The sequence below is a fragment of the Balaenoptera acutorostrata genome, chromosome 3 (genome assembly GCF_949987535.1).
Source record: "Balaenoptera acutorostrata chromosome 3, mBalAcu1.1, whole genome shotgun sequence".
NCBI classification, from domain to species: domain Eukaryota; kingdom Metazoa; phylum Chordata; class Mammalia; order Artiodactyla; family Balaenopteridae; genus Balaenoptera; species Balaenoptera acutorostrata.
In genome coordinates, this window is record NC_080066.1 from 157,687,762 (window position 1) to 157,713,556 (window position 25,795).

The window sequence follows — 25,795 nt, forward strand, 5'->3', positions numbered from 1 at the left end:
GTAGACCACCAAGATAGCACACCCTTGGAAAGGTGTATAACCCTTGCTTGTTCGGTTGGGTTTTGGCCTGTTTTTTCTTGTTTGTGTGTTTGTCTTTGTGTTTTTAAGCCCCATTGATTCTTGTATTAGTTTTCTACTGCTGCTGCAATAAATTACCACAAATTTCATGGCTTAAAATAATACAGTTTATTATCTTACAGTTCAAGTCCAACTTCTAGAAGTGTGGGTAAAATCCAGGTGTCAGTAGGGTAAGTTCCTTTCTGGAGGTTCTAGGGGAAAATCCATTTCCTTGTCTTTTCCAGCTTTTAGAGGCTACCTGCTTTCCTTAGCTTATGGGTTCCTTCCCCCATTTTCAAAGCCAGCAACATCAGGCTGAGGGCTTCTTGTGCTGCAATCTCTCTGGTTCTCTCTCCTCTATCTCCCTTTTCCATTTTAAAGATCTCACAATTACATTGGGCTCATCTGGATAATCCAGGCTACTCTCCATAGTTTCGGGTCAGCTGATTAGCAACCTTAATTCCCCTGTACCATGGAAAGCAACATATTCACAAGTTTTACGGATTAGGACATGGACATCTTTGGGGCAGCCATTATTCTGCCTACCACAATTCCCAATATCTCCATCTGGAGAGATTGTATACTTTTTTTTTTTTTCACATCAAGAAATGGAATCTGGTAATTTATAAAAATATGTTCAAATGCAGTATATGACCTCTTCATGCACACTTCATGCACACATAGAAGAGTAATAAATTACTCTTCTATGAACTGGACAGGCAGCGTAATATTCAACGAAAAAGACATGGGCTTTGTAATCAGACAAACCTGATTTCTACTCTGGTACTTTCTAGCTGTCTAACTTCTGTCAAGTTAAAAAATTTTGAGACATAGATTCCTTTCTTCCGAAATGGAGAAAATACTTCCCTTATATGATTATTTTGCTTAAATTAAATAGAAATAATGTGTCAGAATCATAGTAGAATTTTAATCAATGGTATTATTATTTCCTGAAATCCTGAGTTCCATTTCAGTACTGTTGGGTAAAACCAGTTAAAGAAACCAAATTCGATGTTTCAGTTTGATGAATTGCATTAAATGAAAAACATTTCCCCAGGGTGTTTGTCTGATTTGTTAGCATATGTGAGATGTTTGAATTTCAAAGATGAAAAAGTGATTTGAAAGTGCAAAATGGTGCAGCTGTCCTTATCAGTAAACAGGTAATACCACCCTTTGATCAGGGGGTCATGGATACCAGTAGAATAAAAAGATGGGTACAAAGACAGAAGCCTCAGAGTTACTCAGAATTAAGAAGATGAATCTTTACTGTCAATATAAGTCTCCCAACTGCTAGTGCAAGTGGAGGATAGATTTTCTTTTCCACTAGATTTACTTTCTGATATACAAGTTTATCGGTCAAGCAAGGACTATTCATCAAGTCATTTTCCATCGATAACTCCAGCCTAAGCCCGACAGGCTGAGTGTTTATTATTCACTCTTAAAAGGCTGGAGCTCATTTGCTTCTGCAGTGGAGAGAGGAGCAGACCCAGACAGAGAGAGGAATGAGGGCACTCAACAAAATGGCCATTCATTTCAGTCAAGCTTGACTAATAACAAAGGTGTAAAACAACCAGGAAAAGCTCCAGTTACAGCTGGAAATCAAATATTGATCCACTAATCCCCTAATTTACTGACTACCCATTTAATGATCTGATTCCCGTTTATTCATCCAGCAAATACCAGTTGAGCCCTTCCTGCAGACCAGGCCCTGTACAAGGCCAAAGAAAACATTACGCCAATGCTCACCGCCATCCCCAGACATGCATACACAGTCAATCTGGAGCCTTAAGAAATTAGTCTTTTGTTTCTGAAGACTGGGTGCTCTTAAAAAAACATCCGTGCTTATAATTACATGATGTAGTGTAAGATCCTACAATCATCTTTTTCTGGAAGGCATCGCTGTGACCAGCAATGAATGTATTACTACATTGATCTTCTTTTAACACTACAAAATGAAGGGACTAAATTGCCCGTGGCCTCCAGAAGCTTACCTTCAAATAGCATCAATGCTATTAATGCCACACACACTAAACACACTGAATAAAATGGAATAAATATTGAAGAATCTAAATTCAGTTAATTTGCAAGCCAAATCTTGCTTCAAATTGTATTGACATTATTTGTTCCCTTGTTGGTTATGTGAGACGCCTTTTAAGCTGAAAGAGAGGACTTTCAGCTATTGTTCCCTCGTGAGATGCCTTCTCTTCAGGGAATTTGGGAACCAGTAGGCATAGGCAAGGGCCATTTCTGCAGCATACTGGTGCTCTGGGTGATGATGTCCATAGAGTGGAAGGCAGTGAGGAGGGAACCAAAGAGGAGGGGGTAGCGGAATGGCATTTTGGCAATCACAGCGTGGGTTCATTGATTTCTTAGAAAGAGTATAAATTCCCCAAACACCAGAAGCACCTGTGTTCAAATAGAGATTTTTTGTTTTTATGTACTCAAGGCCTGCGTTCCAGAGCTAATTGGAAAGTCTTTGATGACCTATTAGTTTGGATTTGCACTGCCGGTGACTTCTCTCCTCATGTGAACGCCGTGGAATTGCGGCATGTATGTTTTGGACTTCAGCAACCTCAACAATGCAGGGGAGGAGGGGTGAGGAGAGGTTGTGAGATGGTGTACCAGGAAGAGAACACCCAAGAATAATTGACATAATGTGGCGTTTCTAACCATACTTTTCTTCAATGAGCTTATGCCTGGGAGTCAGAGTGAATGGGAGGCTCAAATCTGTCATGCCCTCAATTTCTACATTCCTGCCGGTCTTTCAAGGCTGAGCATCTTTCCTTCTTGAGTAGAGTATAATTCTAGTCCTTAAAGATACAGTAAACATTTTTCATGCAATATGGTCCCTAAACACAAGCAAATAAATAACCCAACCAAAGAAACAGAGAAATGTCTTCTAAAAGTAGAATACCAATATGATGCTTGCTGAGTGATGACACTGCACTGCATCCAAAGGGCCAGTTTAGGAGAGTTTCAAAGAGAGTTCTGACTCGGTGATCTTCTATGCTGACTTTATCACCTCACCCTGTCCTAAGATTGTACACCACTGTGATTAACACACAGAGTAACTGGCATGTATTAAGTGACTTTTATCAGGGGAGTGATGGGGAGATCTCCCTGGATTCAGTATTTTACATCTTTAATCTTTTCTAATGGCAAGTCATACACCTGTGAGCTAGCACATGGTTTCTACATCCCTTGCCCACCAACTAGGAGTAGGTGTATTTTAGAAACTGAGAGGGAACTTCTTAATACAAGGTTAGTTAGAAATGGGTGAGAACCCCAACTCAGGCATTTACTAGCTGGGTGACCTTGAAGAAGCTGCTTGCATGCTGAGTCTTGCCTTCCGCAGCTGTAAAATGGGCTAAATGATAGCTACCTCCCAGGGCTGTGAAGAGAAGGTTCCTTTTAAACCTCTCAGAACAGTGCATTTTACCTCTTAGGTGCTTAATGAATATTAGCTCCTCTGCCCCCTCCCCTACACACACAAACACACACTTCCACACTTCCTGGCTCCTAACTTTCTGCTCAGAATTTTGAACATCTTTAAGGGAGGAAGAAGGAGAATAAGAGGAGATTGTTTACAAAAAGGAATTTTTAAAAGAAACAAACAAAAAAAATCATGGAAATAGTAAGAAAAGCAAATCCAAATTGTCTGATCCGGGACGGTTTGGTCTCCCACTGGGACCCAGGGAAGCAGCAGTATTGTATGTTAATGGGATTTGGTGGAAAATGCAGCTCTAATGAAACATTGGCAATGATTACTCCATCCCTGTTTCTCCAAGTACTTTTTCTCTTTTTCCTTCTTTCTTAAAAAAATATCTGGCTGGTTATTTCTCAGCACACCAGGATTACATTTCTTTCCCTAAGAGTACTAGAGGAACCTGGGGTGCAGCTGAGCTGGTGAACTGCCCATCTTGCCCCGTCCCTGAGACAGGCAGGGAGGACAGCATTTAGCCTGGCTGTGGGGACCTGGGGAGGGACTGGCTTTTGAACAAAAGCTGTTCTCAGCGAAACTGGAGTACACAAAGGGAGAGGGGACTGCTAAACCCTGGGAGGTGCAGGGAGGGGGTGAGCTGTTTGCTAATATATCCCTGGGGAAACTTCTAGTGTTTCTGGGCATGGCTGAGTGCACAGCTCATGAAAAATGCACCAGAGCATTGTTGGCATTTGATTTCAGAAGAAGCTACAGTACCAAGAGACAACTGTCTGCTTTCCTGCAACACCCAGATGACACACCTGGTTTCCACTGCTCTCTGTTCATCTGTCCAGATGTTCCCAGTTACTTGGACAGAAAGCCTTGTGGCTTCTTGTACAGGGTGTTACATTTCTTCCTTCCAGCAAAGCGCTAGATATGACAAAGCTCAACTAGCAGAATTCTTCTTTTTACTTTGTGACTAAGAATGCTTCAGTGCCTTTATTTCCAAATATATGTTGCTGTTGTTTCAAAATTTGTTTCTCTAGTGAATCAACATAGCAAAGTGTACTGGCTATAAGGTAAAAGGAAGTAGCAGGTACCTAACATCTATTGGGTACCTGCTATGTAGCAGGTACTGATATAGCTACTTTGCATATAATATTTAATATCCTTCTCACTATAAGCCATAAGGTGTGTAGGTTTGATTAGTGCATGTTACAGTGGGAAGCAGCCCAGTATTCTGGAAAGAGTATAGGGTTGCCCCTTACCAGCTATGTGAATTTAAGTAATTACTTAACACCTTTGAGCTTCATTTTTCTCTGTGTAATGAAGTTAACAATGGCAGCTAATAGGGGTGTCATGAAGATTGAATACGATTGTAATATAATGTGTTAAAATCTTGATCTTACTTGATCTATATGAGTTGGTCAGTATTGAGAGCTCCTCTTGCAGAAAGGAAAGAAACAAATGAGACCCAGGGAGATTGAATCATTTAATTTGCCTAAAGACTCATAGCCGTTAGGGGGTTTGGTCAACACTCACACCCATGGATGACTGGTTCTAGGCTCTAAATTGCTGTTTACTAAAGTAGTTATTTAGTCACCACGTCCCATTGTCACACTACCCACCCCACTTCTACTCGCACCCCATGATAACTACGTGCACATACCGTCCTATGAGCAGGATCCTAGAAAATCTATGTAAGTGACACCAGAGTTGCAGAGTTAGCACAGCACAGGTGTTATTTGCACAGGTGCAGGAGAGGAGTGCTAGACACTCTGGATGTTTCACTTGAGTTTAGAATATAGCCGGTCGCCATATATTTACATTTATATTTATTTCTAGCTATAGAAATTGAAATCTATCTATATTTATCTATAGATATTGAAAACCACGAGTTCATGCTTATACCTCCAATCACATGTTCATTCTAGTTTTCTCCCTTTCTGTATATGTAACCCCTTCTCTAATAGTGAGAAGACAAGCTTCCATAATTCTTCAAATACTTACTTACGCAATCAACCTCACTTTATGCAACCAATCTCCCATCCCTGCTATGATCCCCTCCCACACACAGATGCCTTCCTCTCCCTGCTTGGGCCCTGACTCCCCTGTGTGGAGACCTTCTCGCCCTGTTCAGGCTGATTCCTCATGCTTTTTTGCCTACCATCCTTGACTGGATGTTCTCTTCATCCTCCTTGGACCCTGATATTCTCCAATCTTGCTCTGTCTCACCTAATGGCTTTAGAAATGAATTATTCAGGAAGGGGAAGGAGTACCAGTCAAGTTTTTCCATGTAATGTTTTCCTTATCCTCTTCAATCCAGAGTTGAGTTCGTGGGAAAGTAAGAGAAATCACCAGGGGCCAAAAGAAAGAAGGAACTGAGAGCCCAAGTGGTAACCACATGAACTAACTAGGCAGTATAGGAGCTGGGGTGGACTAGGGTGGGGTTATGTCTCAGAAACCTAGGAGTTTTCATTTTCATTCTCAGAAAGACACAGAAGACAAGACCTTGGAAATTCTGCAGGGAGGTGGGGATTTGAAACTGAACCTTTTACATAAATCCAGGATCATTTAAGGGCTTCCCCTTCCATGAAATGGTAGAGGAGAAATAATCTGCACACTAGCACAAAGAGACAACAAGGAAGGAAGCTACTGAGGCCCGGGTGCAGGGTAGAAAATAAGCCTTTCCAGAGAAATTGTAATCACAGACATGTACCTCAAATGAGCTTCGCGTCAACCACATGGCCCTGAACACTCCATATTGAGATTCAGTGTATTCCCAGCAGAAGCAGACTGAGAAAAAAATATGGTGTAATAAAACCTCATCACAGGCCACACTTGATGCCTCCAGATGAAGCCTATCAAAAATGAGCTCACTGTTCAAAATTACAACACATACAAGGTAACAATCCACCTTGAGAGACACAGGAAAGAGTAAACACAGCAGAATTAAACCCCAAGGAATTTCAGATAATAGAGCTGTAATAGAGAGACTGTAAAATATATAAATTTTAAATGTTTAAAACATTAGAAAAGAAAAATAAAGCATTAAAATATGAAAAAAAAAAAAAAAAAAAAAAAAAAAAAGAACATAGCCGGTCGCTTACTTCACTCTGTATAACACACTCTGTATTATACAGAGTGAAGTAAGCCAGAAAGAGAAAAACAAATATCATATATTAACACATATATGTGGAATCTAGAAAAATGGTACAGGTGAACCTGTTTGTAGGGCAGGAATAGAGACGTAGATGTAGAGAACAGACGGCGTGGATACGGGGGAAGGGGAGGGTGGGATGAATTGGGAGATTAGGTTTGACATAAATACACTACCATGTGTAAAATAGAGAGCTAGTGGGAACCGGCTGTATAGCACAGGGAGCTCAGCTCAGTGCTCTGTGATGACCTAGATGGGGGAGGGGGGGAGAGGGAGGTCAAAGAGGGAGGGGATATAGGTATACATATAGCTGATTCACTTCATTGTACAGCAGAAACTAACACAACATTGTAAAGCAATTTTACCCCAATTAAAAAAAAAAGAATATAGCCAGTCGCTAACGGCACAGGGCAGTGACAAAACATTTAGATTCTCCTTTAAAGCCTCAATTGAGCGTCCTCTCACTGAGTCCCTGCCCTGCACCTTGGCTAACCACTGGAACCAAACTGTCACAAGATGCTTTCAGTCTCACTGTGTCCTGTTCATTATTGTTTTTATTAACACTCAGCCAATCTATGGAAGATACCTATTAAGGAAGGAGCAGGGACCTCTCCACTGAGACGTAAGCACATTATCTGAGGAGTTCTGACTGGGTTAATCTGTTGTGATGGGATTATCTATATTGTAGCTGAAAGCAAGGCTTTGAAGAAAGGAAGGTCAGTTTTGTTTTGTTTTTTAATCCATTCTTTTTTTTTTTATTGGAGTAAATTGCTTTACAATGTTGTGTTAGTTTCTGCTGCACAGCAAGTGAATCAGCCATAGGCATACACACATCCCCTCCCACACATCCCCCCGCCTTGAACCTCCCTCCCCACGGCGCCCATACCACCCAACTAGCCCATTACATAGCACCCAGGTGAGCTCCCTGTGCTGTACAGCAGGTTCCCACTAGCTCTCTATTTTACACATGGTAGTGTATTTATGTCAAACCTAATCTCCCAATTCATCCCACCTCCCCTCCCTCACGCTGGTATCCACACGTCAGTTCTCTATGTCTGCGTTTCTATTCCTGCCCCCGGTATCCACACGTCAGTTCTCTACATCTGCGTTTCTATTCCTGCCCTGCAAATAGGTTCATCTGTACCATTTGTCTAGATTCCACATAATATGCATTAATATACGATATTTGTTTTTCTGACTTAGGAAGGTCAGTTCTGATGCAAATTACCTATATTCTGATATAAATTTATTGTTTTGTTTGTTTGATTTTTGGTTTTTGTGGGGTTTTTTTGGCAGAAGGCTTGATTCCAAATTTTGAAGGTGGGGAAATAATTGAGAAAGAAAATTCCAAATAAACCACAGAGAGGCCTGCTCAGTAAGGGGGTACTTGATGGGATGAAGATGCTACACAAAGACTTGCAGAGGGGAGGGCAGAAAACAGGGTAGAGAGAAGGTGCTGGAATGAGCATGGAAGAGCAGCACAATGGAAACTAGAGTAGCTGAAACACATCATCTGCTCTATTAATTCCCTGCCAAAGGAGTCATGGTTCTTTTAGTTCCTTATTAAACATGACAAAATTCAACTACTCAGACTTCTTTCCTACTCTGGGGAACAGTGAGGCATTTCCTCCAGCAATTCAAGGTGAGACTGAAAAAACTATGAATCCCGCTTTTATTTATTTACGTTTGTCCTTACTACGGAGATGGGTTCAAAGTCATCTGGGGAATTAGCCGGCAGCGAATGCTTATTAGTTTGCCACGGGCGTGGGGGAGACACAGGAACTGTCAGAGGGTAGCCATCCTGATGGGAAAGGAGGAGAGAGCCAGAAGCACCAGTCTCTTCCCTGGAAGGCATGCAGTGTCCATTGGTGGCCAGATTGCCTCATAGGAGAATCCTAGAGGTTTGAATTGGGCTTGAGGCATTAGAGAGAAAAAGTTTACAGCATTCCTACTGAGACTTTCCCGGTAACAGCGCGAGTGGAATAGAATTCAGTCTCCCAGTCTTCGCCACTTTATGAGCAATGTAACGAGGTGCCCAGCACCCTCCTTCTTCAAGGAGTGAATTCAGCGTAGTCTGCCTGGCTCACATGGAAGTAGAATAACTATGGCATCATCTAGTTAAGTGTAAACTGTGCACTGTGAAATATTGGGGTGCCAGGAGTGAAAAATTCAGGTCCTACTGACAACGGTAAGAGATAAATCTCATCACAATGTTTTATGAGCTCAGTGGAGAAAACAGTAAGGTCTGGAGTAGCTAGGGAGGTCTTCACAGAGGTGGTGATTCCTCTTTTCTCTTTCTTACCTTTTCCTTTCTTTTCTTTTTAATCCAGCTCTATTGAGATATAATTGATATGTAACACTATATAAGTTTACAGCGTACAATGTGTTGGTTTGATACCCTTATGTATTGCAAAGTGGATACCACTGTAGCCTTAATGAACGGCATCATTACCATCACATAATTACCATTTCTTTCTTGCGGTCAGAACATTTAAGATCTGCTCTCTTAACAACTTTCATGTATACAATACATTTAATCACAATGTTATGCATTAGATTCCCAGAATTTATTTATCCCTGGAACTTCTCCATCTTATAACTGGAAGTTTGTACCCTTTGACCAGTATCTCCCCATTTCCTCCAACGCCAGCCCCTGGTAACCACGATTCTATTCTCTGTTTCTATGAGTTTGGATTTTTTTTTTAGATTCCACAAATAAGTGAGATCATACAGTATTTGTCTTTCTCTATGTGACTGTTTTCACTTAGCATGATGCCCTTAAGTTTTATCCATGCTGTCGCAAATGGCAAGATTTCCTCCTTTCTCATAGTTGAATAATATTTTATTATATGTAAAAATACCACATCTTCTTATACATCCATCCTTTGATGGGCACTTAGGTTACTTCTGTATCTTGGCTGTTGTGAATAATGGTACAATAAACATGGGAGGGCAGATATTCTTCAATATCCTGTTTCCATTTCCTTTGGATATATACCCAGAAGTGGGATTGCTGGATCATATGGTAGTTCTATTTTTAATTTTTGAGGACTCTCCATACTGATTTCCACAGTAGCTATACCAACTTACATTCCCACCAATAGTGCACAAAGGTTCCCTTTTGTAGTGTTTTTACCAATACTTGTAATCTCTTGTCTTTTTGGTAATAACCATTTTAACAGGTGTGAGGTGATACCTCATTGTGGTTTTGATTTGCATTTCCCTGATGATTAGTGATGTTGAGCATCTTTTCATGTACCTATTAGCCATTTGTGTATCATCTTTGGAAAAATGTCTATCCAGTCCCTCTGCCCATATTTTAATTGGATTATTTGGGGCTTTTTGCTATTGAGTTAGATGAATTCTTTATAAATTTTGGATATTAATCCCTTATCAGATATATGGTTTGCAAATATTTTCTCCCATTCCATAGGTTGCCTCAGAGGAAGTGACTTCTGAGCTGTGAGTTGACCATTGCTGAGAGTTGAATGAATGGAAAAAAGAAGAGAGGGTATTCTAGTCAAAAGCATGATGTGTTTTTAAAAAAAAAAAAAGCAAGGAAAATCAAATTATCTAGATGAGATGGCATTTTGGGATGGATAAGACCATGATAAGGTTGGATAAAGTGTCAAAATCTCAGCTGGCTCCTTTATATACTTTATTATTACCCTGCAAAGTAATAATAATAATGGGTACCATTTACTGAGTTTACATTGGTGGTAGGCAGTGTATGAGCTTGCTGAGGGTCTAGAGAAGATGAGGTCTAGTGTTTGACCTTAAGTCCTCAGAATCTAAGCTTTGATAAAGTCATAAAGCAAATGTATTCTAGAATTATATATATATATATATATATATATATATATATATATATCCCTATATATGATAAGACATATATATATATATGTCTTATCAAGGGAATGTGCAGAACAGAACCGCTTGCTCTGCTTGCTGCATTCAGGAAGGCCTTGCAGAGATAGTAAGGTCTCCACCAGGTGATGAAGGATGTCTAGGAGATTGCCAGGTTGAGAAAATGGAGGAGGTATTCCAGGCAGAGAGAACAGCAGGTTCAAAGGCACAGTAGAGTCCTAAATTACGTTTCTCTGTATTTCAGCTAAAAAAAATACCAAATCCTTGTTTCACTGATGCTGGGGACAGTGCACATTTGCATCCTATCTTACACATTTTCACCTGGCCAACTTGCTTTGTTTGCAGACCATAATTTCTATAGTGGTTTTCCAGCCAAATTACTCCACTAAAATAATGCCAGAAATATATCACCTCTGTCTTCTGCTGCTGCCGTCGCTGGCTGTTTGTCCCTACCTTTCAGCCAACTTCAGTGGAGAGTGGAAGGAGAAATACAAATTGTTGAGAACTGAACACAGGCCTGCCCCTCTCTTCAGCAGCAGAGTGTGGGAGATTGGAAGCATTATCACATTATATTCCACAAACACCATTTTAATCCACAGTGGCGATAGGAGAGAAAAATGCTTACCCTTACAGAACCTCACTGGGAGAGTGAGCCGTTGTGTAGCACCAATTGTTAAAGTCAATATCTATGAGCATGACCAGAATCTTCTGTTTCTTTTGTACATTCATTTTCTAAGTTGCATTTTATATGTATTATTCTCCATGAGGCAAGTGTGGACAAACATAATCACCATTTTGTAAAAGGGAAACTGAGTAAAGAAAATACTTACTGAATGGATGGATATAAAGATGAAATTACTTATTTCAGCAAACATTTTTGAGTATCTATTATGTTTGAGTCATAATGTTAGGGACATGGTATATGGATGTAAATAAAACACATGGAATCCCACCATGCTTCTGTTCACATTCTGCTGTGTCCCTGAGGTCCCTTTACCTCCGCTTTCCTTTGACTAACGCAGCTTACCCAGGTTTTATCTTTAAAGCCCAACCCAAAAGTCACCTGCTCTCTGTGGCTTGGCTTGACTCCCCCTTACCTCTCTCTGCATACACAATAATTTTTCTACCATATTGGTTTTCAATGAATTCTATCCCACATTCTGTTCTACTTATTACCTTCTTCACCTGACTATAATAGATTGAGGTCATCTTTATGTCGCTAATAGCTAGCATAACAAACAGCAGATACATACTTAGTGAACTGAAGCCATGGCTTTGCCTGGGATGGATTCATGATCCAAAGGAGATAGATGCATATAGCTTTATTATAGTATGTTAAATGCTATACTAATCTATTTGAGGTCTTGAGATTGGTAGTAAAACTATCTATTTGCTATAAACCTAGCAAATCTGATTTCCAGGTCTCTTGTCTATTCTTTTTCCAATAGGATGGTCCACCAAAGAAATTACCCTTTCCATAAAAAATAAAAATCATGGTCAAATAAATGTTGGGAATACTGAATACACTGTTCTTTCTTTTGGATATCTATGATTCCAGTTAACCTATTAAAGATTCTGAAAATTCCTACTGTAAAGAACCCCCTCCTCACCCCACCCCCCCAAAAAAACGTAGTTGTTCCCAAACCCATTGGATCATAGAATTTATTATATATGAAAACCCATCAGCATCCCATGTCATTAGCAAACTTAAACACACTTTGGGAAATGCTGCCTTTGAAATCAAGTATTCATATTGTGAAGAGTTTATAAAGTTTCTACGAAAACATTAGCTGGATAGATTTTTACTCTAAACCTGCTTTGTGCTTGGTGGCCATTGTGCAAACTACATCAAAATGTTCATGCTGGAGGCTTCCAGGCCAGTTAGCATTCCTGAAGGGGAGAGAGAGGAGTATTGCCTAAGGGGTAGCATGGATTCCTCTGAGGACAGAACTAAGAGTAAGGAGGCCCTGGGGAGGTCCCCACTTTGCGGGGCCTGAAGCTTATACAGTGTGTGTGTGGTATGTAACTTCTTTAAGAAAAATATTTCAAAATTACATATAAAAATGACTATTTAATTTAACATGAGAAAAGAAATGATGAACATTTACAAGTTTTAAAAAGCTGATAAATATCATAATTACAGAAATGCATACAATTAACCTACTTTTTAAAGGTAACTGCTTGACACACTTCTTTGATATGTTTTCCCTACAATATTATTTCTGTTCTCTTTGAATGCCTTTTCATGACATTTTGTAATATCATTTTCTACAGATAAAATAGAAGGGTAATTCAGCCTTTCCTCTTGCTTGGTTGATCAAATGTTGTATTTTTTTTTTTTATTATTAACAGTTTTTAAAAGTTTATGTTGGTAAAGTCAAGTGAATTTTTAAGGATTGTTTCAACTTTGGGCAAATTCTATCAAGATCACTGGGTCATACAGCAACGGAGTGGTCAGACTATTCCATTTCTACACCTGGAAAGTGAGCAAAAATTTAATTCTGCAAAGACATATTGTGAACTATATGAAGATATCCCATCAAAGAACTAAGTGTATCCCAACTCGACTTCCCATTAGTTAGATCCCAAATACGTTGACTGCCACTTCATTACCTCCCTACATAAGGGGGCATGTGATGGAGGGGAGATTAGAGGTGAAAGGTATTAGGGTCTTCACCTACTGCAGTTAAAATATCTTGCTTTACCAATTTTACAAAAAAGATAAGGCCTAGTGAACACATTGCTAAGGCCACTCTCAGGGCTTTGGAAGCCCAGAATGAATGGATGCTCTAATGATTCAGCTTCCCTAGCTTCACTTCATAGAGGTGGATGGGAGGGATGGGCTTGTATTAGAAAGTAATGGGAAAGGTATTGTGTAGCAGGAAACCTTGTATGGAAAGCAACATAAAAATCTATTAAGAGGTCGCAGGTCCAGTAGAGAAGAGTTGGAGCTGTTACCTTGGAACAATCAGCCTATCCACAATCCAGTGGGCTCTTAGAGGGACCATCTCCTCCCTGGGCCCTTGCTGTCCAGCTGCTGACCTCCTCCATCACACAAGGCACCGCATGGTGCCTCTTTATGACCAGAGGGCTGCTTGTGCAATGGAGGCCAGTCCCACTGCAGAGATTGTATTTGTCTTTCTTTTATTTTACTGGAAGTCTTTGCTGCCATCCTGGCTGTAATTGCACCACACCGTTTCTGAATCGATTGCTTTTAGAGCTGTTGAGCTTTTATTACTGCTCCTCATTGGGGAGCGAGGAGGGAGAGAAGCAGGTCAGCCTGGGCTCTGCGAGAGATGAATGTCATCGAATTGTCTTTCTCCAGCTGTTGAATAAAACTAGTAATGCTGTTCCATAAAACCAAAAAGAAAAAAGAAAATGAGAGTGTGAGAGAAAGGAGAGATGTCACAGGGACAGAGACAGAACAAGAGAACATATGGATCTGACTTTTCTTGGAATAGACAGCAAAGCCATATTGTGATGTTGACTATATAGTGCAATAATGTTGTAGGAATGGAGCAAGAAGTAAAAGGCAAATTAAAAAATATCTGTTGGCAGTTGCACAAATCTGCCATCTTTGCAGGTTTACTGATGTTTCCTCATTCTTGGAGCTGAGGAGAAAGGTATATGTTTCATTTTGGTTTTTTTTCTCACTCAGATTGATAGACTCTGTAATTCGAATCAAATATGACGGAATTCCTCCTTAATTATACATATTACTGTTATGGCACTGGCACATGTCTCTGTCCCCACAGTTGGGACAGTTTTGTCAACATTGGTATCTATTATTGATTTACCTACTAGCATTTCTTCAACGTTTCATCGTAAGGTAGCAAGTAGCAGGGCCATTCACTGGAGAATAGGAATTCACATAATTAGATTTTGTGGGGGGCATTCTTATTGTAATTGGAATCTGTCTTCCAGAAGCTAGCTAACCTAGCTTCTGAGTAAGGAGGCTTGGAACACAGAACTGAATGCTCATGTAAACTTTGTTCATGCTAACTCTTCACAGTCCCAGACAATGCCTCATTTAACAATTTTGTCCCATACAGTATCCCCTGAATACAACATTCATGTGCATGAATTGGTTTCTTTCATATCATCAACCTTTCAGGAAAGGCTTAATGACAGTGCATGGTATTTACCTCTTTTCTAAAAATAGTCTAAGTCAGTCATTATAAATTGGACTTTCAACTTAAATTGGTCTGAAACTTATTTAAGCATCATATAAATGGCAGGTCTTACATAGACTTCTCCTCTGCCAAGCAGGGGGCAATATGCCCATTTCAGAATGCCAGTGCAAAGTGCAGGGGACCTAAATGATTTTCCTGGAGTCATATACCATATCAGAGCTAGGCACAGACCCCAGGCATCCTTATTCCCACTCTACTACTCTTAACAACCAGAGTCAGTGCTATAATATTGCAAATTACACGCCCAACCTTTGGAGTGGGATGCATGTGAATGTCATTTGTCACTTAAATATATGAATGTCTTCTCTCGTGTTTCCTCTACTGCTTTCAGCCTGTCATGTCAAGCGGCATTGCTTTTATTATTGAAATGAAGAGGATACTTGGACCATTGATCTCAGTTGGTAGTTGGCACATAAGAACTAGCAGTCTGTTGTGTCATATAGGAAGATATGGCCTGATATACAGATCAGCCAGTGTCTCAACACAAATGATGGCATCAGATAGCCCTGCCAAATTGCTGTCTCTTTGCCAGCTCCCCTCCTACACTCCCATTAGTTCCTGCCCAGTAGCCAGTGATAAAGGTACTTTGAAGTCCCACTGATTTCCATGTAAATATCATACAATTTTGGATTTGGTTTAACAGTCCAATCCCTTCAGCTTAGAAGTTAGAGTTTAGTAGAGCTGTCGTTTGTGTAAAAGTGAATTTAATTTTTTTCTTGCTTGTCCTATATTTCTGGGACTGTACAAATCTAAAACAATATGAACAAAAAGACAATATTTATTGTTGGGTAATTTTTTTTTTCTACTAAGTGTTTTAACTGACAATCAGAATCTGTTCTCAGTTCATCAATGAAGAACGTCAGTGAATCAAGCATGGAAGAAACTTTGATCCATGGTAATTCACAATATGGAAGGCCCTGAACCTAATATAAGGAACATATTTAACCTGCTCTAATAAACTCTTCTCACTATAAACCCTTGAGGAGTAATTAGGGACTTCAGGAGAGTTACGCTGAAAGGCTAACTCACTACAATGGCCTTATAGTTTTTACGTGAATATAACTTCTTTGCCAGTGGACAACATACTTTAATGCTAGTTCTTATCTATAGTGGATGATGTTATAATGAGGATCTAGTATATCCTTCCTATTTTATGGGTGGGAAACTGAGGACTAGAGAAATTTTAGTGACTGCAAAAGTTACCCAAGTGCCATGTGTCAAAATTAAGATTTGACTCAGGCCAAGCTCAGTGGGTTTTATCTTTCACTTGTGCCCTGATGGCTACCCAGCAGTTCATTTCAGAAAGCATACCCATCGTTGGTGTAGGGAGCAAGATCTTTTGTGGATATCAGTCTCAAGGGGCTTATAGGGGTAATAAAGATGCTATGTAAATAACGAACATATTTAACTTCCTGAAAATCCCATTCTACACTTTGAGGCTGTGACCATAAAATTGACAGGGATTAACCTTAATATTTGACTGTAGGATTTTGTTTTCCATTACAGTGCACTCTGTTGAAATAGGGTCTCATTAAATAAACTGTCGGAGAGGAGTTAATGTGAAGGCTAATAAGTTTAATTAAAGACAGTTTTTCCTTAAAAAATGGAAAGGAGAAAGCAAGAGAAACCTTTTATCCTGATTCCCTTCTTCTAACCACAAGGCACGCTATGGCCAGTTGCAAGGATGGGTAATTGAATTCAGTGGTGCAAGCTGACTGCATTTCTATTGTAAGTGGATCTTTCACTATCAGTGAGAGAAAATGGCCTCAAATGATTCCAGCTGGGACACAGCAGCCATCCCCTTTGAAAACAGCTGGGCCTTATTGACTTCACTGGGTAGGGAGTCCAAATTGCTGCCCAGATGAGTCCAAGCAGCAGCTAGGATAGACCTGGCTACTCAGTGGGTCTCTATCCTTCTGGGACAAGTGATCAAAAGGGCCCATCCTAGAGGAAGGAAGAAAATTATGGTTGGGTGTTGGGAATAATGGAGCAGAGGAACTGTGACAGAGCCTTATAGTTTTTAATAATATGTAAAGTTACATGTATAAGTGTATTTATAAGTTGCATAATGTAACACATGTCAAGAACCTTAAAAAAAAAAGATATTCCTAAGTTCTAACTATTTTTCTTTGCATAGTGGTTTAGGGTATGTCAACATTATGGGTATACTAACTTTTAAGACAGTTGAGAATAAAGGAGGCCATTGAGGAAAAGAGAAGGTGGTTTGAGTCTCAGACACCATCCCTCAAGGAGTTGACAGTAAGGTCTGTAATGGTAATTGGTATTACCTAAATTTGCCTTGCATCTTTAGTAGAATTTGCTTTATCTAATGACCAAGATGGAGTTTCAAAAATGTTGAGAATCTAGTTAGGAAAACCCCAAAATGAGAATTTTAGCTGAGTATCTTAACTAAGTGCTAAATATAGTAAGGAATAATCATGACCACCACCCTTGCCAACCTCCATCATCCCACACACTTTGGACCTCAAGATGGTTAAGCTTATTGGGATACAACCTACAGAGAGAAATTGCTCATACAAGGAAAGAGTTTCCAAGAATGTGTTCTCAGAGGTCTGAGTGTTCACTGCAAGTAGCAGATGACAGTGACATCTTAAAAAGTTATAATATGTACAAGCATATTTTGAATGATCTAGCTGTGACCACTTAATAACCAGGTGCTTTCACAGGATTTTAATGCCTGTGCTGAGTTGTTTTCATGGCATATGGGGACCAAACCTTTCCTACCTTCCTTGTCAAGAGCTAGTGAGAAAAGAACAGAGGCAGGTTGAGAGCATAAGTGATGTGTTTATGCCATGCAAAAGTTAAAATGATGTCAGAGTGTGCTTTCATAAACAAAGATTTCACACTATTTCAAATGGAGAAAATTGGAGGGAGAATAGAATCACAGTGAGCTTTGTTTGCAAGAGGTGGAAGAGCTCAGAAGAACCTGGGCCTGACTGGTTCAGATCAGGACTATTACTGCCAGACTGGTAATTTCGTTTAAACTAAACAACATCAGTTGTTACATTAAATTAAGTTGTTAATTGAAATTTTACAACATTTCTGGATTTATTTGTATTTTATCTCTAAATCTGTTTTGGTTGCATAAGAGCTATAAGCATAAGTGGATTGTAGCTACTTTTGTTTGTATATATTTACGTCATGCTAAAATAAAGAAAAATAATTGGAGTGATCATTGGGGGGGGGTGTTCCCAAAAGTGGCTTTTTCTTTTAAGAAGATCCCATATTTCATTCAAGTTTGGGAAGTCCTGTCACTGGTAGAGAAACTCAGAGTCTATTGACTCAGAATTGGGTGTTGACATCAGTGGGCAGGGTTTTCTTCTTTTCTTATTCTGTTCCCCCCCGGGTTATGATTGCTTGCTGATTTCAGTAGGGCTATGGGAATTACCGATAGCCAGAAAAAAGCAGCTTTGTAAGCACCTATTAGATTTGGTTTTGCAAAATCAAAGGCTCAATATTATCTCAAAGGCAATTGGGTAGATTTTTTGAGAGAAAGAGATGTGTCTCTGTGCAAAGAATAAAGCTAAGCACCTAGACTGTTTTTAGAGAGGGTGATGGAAAAGAAAGGGATAGTGCTGGCCAAAAGAAAGGAGCTGGCCAATTATGCTTCCTCCATAAATAGAGTCTTTTGAAAATTTCATCATGAATTACTCGGTAAACATAAATTACTATCTTCAATATTTGTTAAGAAAAATAATTTAATTTAGTGCAAAGAAGGAAAGGAGTGCAGGCACTTTTAAAGCACAGGCATAGAACTTAATCACTTTAAACAAAGCTTAGCATATGTTATTTTCCCCTACTTCAGTTGGAAATTTAATCAGAATATTTTGGGAGTGTTTAGGGAGAGTCTGTGTGTCCCAGCTGTGTGGCTTCTGAGCTTGACATTCCTCTGCTCTAATAAACCCCAGGGAACGTGTCTTTAGCAGGCTCTTATGCTTAACAGAACAAAGGCATCAAGTTGCTACCTTCACTCCAATAATTAACTCCGTGGAGCAAATTTCCTTTATTTCACTTACGGTGGGAGCAGCAAGCTGACTCCTGCTGCACTTTTTCCTCTGAGCTAAAGCTGAACAGGGAGGAACTGAAGGATTATGGAACTTCATTGCCTTTAGTATTCCTTTGAGGAATGCCCCCACCCCGTTCTTACTGCCCACCCTGACCCATTACAGCTCTCAGCTAATACTGAATTCTCTGCTTGTCCAACCCCTCCGTTTCCTCCAGAATTTCTACTGACATAAACTGTTAAAGCCAAATCTTGCTGTGATTTTCTTTTCCCCCATGGAGAAAAATGCATTACAGGAACAACAAACCCTTTATAACTTGGGAGACCCAGGGGCTTGATTGCATTACAGAGTCAGAGTACCATAAATGCACAGCCATATATCATCAGGATTAAATCGTTTTCAGTATGAAATGATGTCATCCACTTTCGACACAGCCTCAAGCCCAGTGCCCTTCATGTGGTAAGTGTTCAATAAATACTTGACATTTTAACTTATTAACTTTTACCCCCTCCAATATAAAGAAAAATGTTGTATTGATAACTCTCAGTTATCTGTAAAAATCACTTAGTTGCAACACTTCATTTATTTTATAGCAATGTCAGATGACAGATATCATTACATATCATTACATCATCTTGATATTTCTAATATCATACATGGAAAGTAAAGGCACAGTAATCTAGTTTCATTGAGGGGAAACACATGTTTGCATTGGTAATAATGGTGTATTATCTTTAAAAGACATAAAGGGTTCTTATTTTCAATGTAAACTTACAGTAAAGTATTGCTTGTAGAGGTCCTACTTTAAGGGTCTCATAATAATTTGCATGTAATTAGCAATTGGCAAAATATCCCCCTGAACCTTGCCCATTCCTGCTCCCTTTGCAGCTCCTTCTTTGTAGGTGTAAGGTTGCATCATAAGTTGTACTCTGATAATTTTGTTTAAGCTGTTAATTTGACAGTGATTTTTTGACCCTTGAATGACATAATTTCTTTAAATATATTTCAGGCTAGGTTGTGTTCAAACTGACACAATTTTTTAAATTAGTGACTTTGGAGTCAGTGCATGGCATAAATGAAAAATAACATATTTTGTATTTACGCAAAAAATTCTCTGTGCTGATCAGAACTGACCTCTGGGTACAAGATAGGATTGAACTTCCATATATTAATGGCAAATAAGATGGGGCAGGGACTCCTAATTACTTTAGTTTATTAAGAATCCCAGGGCACCTCTTAGAATGGTAGAGGTGATGTTAGCCCTTATGTCCTGGACATGATCCAGTTTAGGTAATTGCTAATTACAATCTGTCTACCTAATTCCCTTGACTCTTGCTACTGAATGTGATTTTTTTTCACTTAGCAATATTTAACTATTATGTGCTCTTGGTGTGTGACTGTTAGAACATCTACTGATTTCTACTTCTGTGTTTAGTATGGTTTGCTTTTTGTTTGATTGCTTTTGATTGTTATTATTATCATATTTTTATTCTATTTCTGTACACAGAAAAGAAAACAAAAATCTTGTAAAAATTTTAGCTACTTTTAACTACTTAGGTTGGAATATGCTTTGTAAATCTAACATTCAGACTTTCTGGATCCATGTTTAGGAATCTGAAATCACTAGACACACAAGTGGCCCATATCATACTCATTATAAGGTTGTGTAAACTCAGAGATGGATTTCAGACAGACCAGGATTTCCAGTGTCCTCAATTCTAGGGCTAAAATCATGACATGGAGGAGAGATATATGGAACTAGACCCACCTAATGATCCATCATATTCTGGAACCTTCACAGAACAGGAATATCTCTGTTTTGGAGATTAGAGCATACTCTGATTCTTTCAAACCCAATGAAATGGAGCTGAAGAATACAGAAAGTGATGGGTCAAAAGATTTTATTCATTTCAAAGTACATGTCTAAATGATATCCACATGTTCACATTGCTTCCATTGCTTTGAAGGAGACAAGATTATTTGTGAGTCTGTTAGGATCTGAGCCCTTGATTTGGGATGTATTACTTGGAGTTCAGGTGGAGAGATATCAGGTTTTATCTGTAATCTCCCCCCAGTGTGTAAAAATCACATAGTGAAATAAGTTAGGTGGAACTGTGTTTACCCCCTAGCAACATTCAGATGAATGAAGCATCTTTCTCACTAGTCAATATGCATTGAGCCTTCTCAGTGAGCAAAATGCTAAGAACTTTCAAGACATAGACATCCCTGAGTTCCTGGATTATATATTCCAAACATGTCAAACATATAGATTTTGATCTCAATTTTACCCACTCTAAAGAGGTTCATCAAACTATCATTTCAAAGAGATGTTCTGACTGAATCAACTCACCAGGGCTAACCAGAATGTCTAAAAACTCAAATGTAATGTTCCCTATATTTTCTTTTTGACCATGTTTTAGCCAGAGGTAAGAAGACTCTTCCTGTGGATTTTCTTAATGAAGCAAATATTGTTTCCTGTGAGACTGCAATGCTAGGACTCAAATGTCCTATCCATGACTCAGAGAGTGAGAGAAGTAACCCATCTTTATGAGTTGTGCTGTCTTTCACTGCTGTTCTTCATATTTCAGTTCCATCAGAAGGAACAAATTGTTTCTATTGTGTCTAAGAACACCATTTACTCACAAGCAGCATTGAAATGGAAGTGAAGAGTAATAGTAACAGAAGAACATTGGCTAATAATTGAGCTCAAAACGGCCATTTGGCTAGGTGGTCAAGGGAAAGATAATTATGTCCTGCAGTAGTACATCTTCTGAGCATTCTTTGAACCTAAAATTGCTATGTTGATGAAGTGCATTTTAAACATGTGATTAATGATCTTAGACTTGAAAAAATTGGGTATTTTCAGAATGTTCTGACTTTGATATATCAGGGAAGATTTTGATGTCAGAATGACCAAAAAATATAACACAAACAAACCCCCCAGAACTCACTAAGATTTATTACTGGAAATCTGAAGAAACTCCTGGTGGTTTCTATGTGGCTATTTGTCTAACTGCATATTATCTTTATTTTTTTTTAATCCTGGAAACACACTGATACACACCTCCTGCCAAACAATCCGTATTGCTGCTACATTGGAAATATATTCTTGCTTTCTATAAGTTTTGTAGTTTAGGAGAGAAAAAGAAATCCATCTATTGATTTCACTGTTTACTTGCAGTAATGGAGAAAACCATTAGAAAAAGCTTTCCTCTTTTGTGAGTGAAAGAGCAGATAGGCATTTCATCCCCAGATTTTCTGCATTCCTTCTAATCAGGAGAGATGATACCCATCTTGTATTCAGAAATACTATGCCAGCTCTGGGGGTGAGTCTTGACCCAAATTTAGAAATGTACAGGTTTCCCACAATACCTTCTAGCATGTGTATTTCCAAAACAGCGAGAAGAGGATTAGGAAAGAAAAAAACTGAAGGGCTTTGTATGGGCCCAGTGTGTGTGTGTGTGTGTGTGTGTGTGTGTGTGTGTGTGTGTGTGTGTGTGTGTGTGTGTGACAGAGAGACAGAAAAAGAGAGAGAATCCTGAGAACATATTTTCATCTATTTAAAAAAAAAAAAGCAATCTTCTATGAGCATTGCCAGAGTGGACTTGTCCACCACTGTCCCCAGGCCATGATGGCTTATGGATGTAAAGCTTTAATCCGTAACATTTGCTGATTTAGTGCCCTTATACCGAAACTCCTAAGTTCTTGGTCCCTAATCCAAGCTCTTTCAACCTTTTCTCCACCCCTACAACACTTACTTCCAGGTGGCCTCTGAGTTTTCCATGCATCACAATTGGTCCTCTCATATGTTTTTCCTTCTTGTCCTCTTTGTTGATGTCTGCCGCCTGTCTGTCCAGTTGAATTTATAATCGTCACTGAAGTAATCCCTTCCATGAGAATGTTGCCTTCTAAGTCCTCCCAACTGTAAGACCTTCAGGGATCAAAATTCAACTTAATCTCCCAGAGCCAAGCATAGTTATTCACAGAAATGGGGAAGGAATCCTTCTCATAGACTCTAGCTGGGCACGTGGTTTAGGCCAGTGAAGAGACACCCCTTTCTCTTTTGTGTCTTCATTTCTATCACCCAGACCAGGACTCTCTTACAGACTTTTCTCCTCACAGGCCCTCTTCTCCCTCTTGCCAAACAATCTATGCAGAACAGACCCTCAGATGCTGACTTTGTAGGTCTTAGGACCCAGTCTGGCCCTGAATCCTGTCTTAGCTGGCTTGGGCTGTCAGAGTACCACAGCTGGTATGGCTTAAACAACAGAATTTTATTTCTCACAGTTCTGGAGTCTGGAAAGTCCAAGATGAAGGTTCTGGCCAATTCAGTTTCTGGTGAGAGCTCTCTTCCTGGCTCACAGAATGCTACCTTGTCTCTGTGTCTTTCTGTGGCCTTTCTTTGGTATATGCTTGGGGAGGGGTGGGGTGGAAGAGAGAGAGAAAGCATTTTCTCTCTGGTATCTCTTCTTATAAGGGCACCAATTTGTAATCCTATCAGATCAGGCCCCCACCCTATGACTTCATTTAACCTTAATTTCTTAGAGGCTCCATCTCCAAATACAGTCACATTAGGAATTAGGGCTTCAACATATAAATTTTAGGGGAACACAGTCATTTAGTATGTAACAATTCACATTTAAACTCATCAGGGACCACTGATACAATTCTATCCATTTTTCCCTAAGTGACTATCCAAATGCTGGTATGGAAAGTTGCCATCCAATGGATGACTACAATATATGTTTGAAACCTTAGATAAGTTACAGTATGGCTTAGTGACTGTGAGAAGACTGGGTTAGATTTTAATAATCAAATGGACTATTTTACAACCCAAGAAAATGAACAAAAATCCCATTTTTACATATGCAAGGTAAAAATGCATTGATGTTGCGGGATATGCCCTCACTTGGAGATAGGGCCATTTAAAATATCCCATTTAAACACAGAGGACATTAGCAAGTATAGTAAGACAAGTTAAAGTAAATAACAACCTTGCTCACATATGGTTAAAACAGGAAATGACATCCAAGGGTGGTGATGGAAACAAAGGGCAGACATCAGTGGGCTTCTCGCTGCAAGGTTCCCCCTGGGTCTTTGGCTTCATTTCCAGTCTTTTGATCTAGGGTCCATAAGATCATTTCCTCAGTAGGTCAGACCTCTGGAGAGGCAATGACATTATTAGTTTGCAGTGTTAATCCTGAAAGTTAGCTTAATTACAGAAAATAATTGTAGTGAGTATGTCCACAGGCACATGTGTGTCTGTGGGGCATATTCATAGATGAACAGTAGGGAGTGATAGAGATGGGGGAGAACTGGAGAGCACATAGCTCTTCTAAAGTGGGCAGCATCTTTCAGCTTCAGCCAATTGTCCTGCAGGACCAGTTTTGTCAGAGTTTTCCATTTTTCAAAAAACAACTAGAAATGTGAAATTTTATGTGGAACTCTCAATTTGAAAAAGTTAGAAACTAATTCAAAACTTTAATAAACCACTCAAGGGCCAGCACTAGGAAGGCTGTATCCAGCCTTAGCTGCTCCAGTTTATACAGCACGCACCTCCATCGGTTGCCTTGAAGGCTCTAGGAAGAATGTCATCCCTTCGTTTTGTGGTTTTTGTGCATTACTTTCTTAAGAGGACCATGAGGCAACTCTAGTGTTCTCAGCTGCTTCTGTGGTTACTTGGCCATTCATAAGGCTTACAGATGATAATGAAGTTGTCTTGGAGGGCTGCCATGTCCATGATGTAGTTGCTTACCCGATTTTGTAATCCTTTATCAATTCCCTCTCCAGCTTGGAGGCCAGGCTGAGGGTATGGAACAGAATATTAAGTGGTTTCAAATCAAGTCCAATCTCTGTTAGGATCTTCTTTGTGATAATAGGAGACATTATTAATAACAATAACAATAACAGACAACAATAATAATGTATCATTATATTGTAAGTTCACCCTGAAGTGTAACCCAGGACCTTTTCTTATCACAGCCACACATTTTACATAGTATAAAAGAAAATAAAAATAAAAGCAATTCCAGTGTCACCTAGAATTAGGGAGGAATTGAAAGGAGCATAAAGGAATAAGCAAAAGCAGAAAAAGTAGTCCAGAATATGAGTATATTCTGCCAACAATGTGATATTTGCTCAGAAATGTCTTACATTTTTCCTACAAAGTAGATATTTGCTTTGCTGCCATTTCTTAGGGAAGATGATGTTTATTAAAGAGTATGGACTTGGGTTCATTCCACCTGAGTTCCACCACTTACTATCTATGTAGCCTTACAAAAATACCCAGCCTCTCTGAGCTGCAGTTTTCGCATCTGTAAATAGGGTGTAATAATAGTACTTACCTTATGTACTACTAGGTACAATTAAACGAGATACTCCATGTAAATCTTCTAGCATTCTGCTAGTATACATTTTATTGTCATTGCTAATAAATTTTATCATTGTCAGAATAATTAGGATTATTATTGAAGTTTAACTCTCTGGGTTGTTTTCCTTCTTTGTTTTATTTTTTATTGGTGGGTCTGAGACAATTAGTTAAACCCCATCCTCAGCGTCTCATTGCTATTTTTTCATACATGTTGCTTTTCTTTTTTTAACCAGGTGCTATCTTCTTTCCAGATACAATACTAGAAGTCATTAGAATGAACTTCACAACTTAATGAAGTATATAGATGGAATAAATAAGAGACAGGCTTTAGGCTAAATAGACATTAGGCTTGTTCCTCCTCTACCTTTGGCAGGGTTCTACTTATACTTTAAAAACCTGCTGGGTTAGGGAGTGTCTATGAAATGAGTGCAGCCATAATCATGTTTGATCCCTGTCAGATAGGAAGAAAGGATTCAAATGTGTTGAGTTACTATCATGTGCTAGCTGATTTGCATGTTATTTCATTTGATCTTTGAATAACACTATGAGAAAAAAGATTCTATTAGTTATGTAGTTTTATATAAAAATTACCCAGACGTGTAGTGGCTTAAAGCAATAACAAACATGGCGCCCGTGGGTCAGGAATTCAGGAGTGACTAAGCTAAGTGGTTCTGAATCAGACTCTGTCACAAGATTGTCACT

The 25,795-nt window shown here is 39.2% G+C and overlaps 1 protein-coding gene and 1 long non-coding RNA gene across 14 annotated transcripts in view; one reads left to right on the forward strand and one right to left on the reverse strand.

Moving 5' to 3' along the window:
• NRXN3 (neurexin 3) overlaps positions 1-25,795 on the forward strand; it is a 1,648,091-nt gene that overhangs the window by 1,339,424 nt on the left and 282,872 nt on the right. The window lies entirely within an intron of this gene.
• LOC103006823 (uncharacterized) lies at positions 12,638-24,495 on the reverse strand. Its single transcript, XR_451585.2, has 4 exons — positions 24,280-24,495; positions 23,718-23,884; positions 22,482-22,654; positions 12,638-13,852 (listed from the first exon to the last, which is right to left on the reverse strand). It is a non-coding gene; the product is annotated as an uncharacterized LOC103006823 (long non-coding RNA).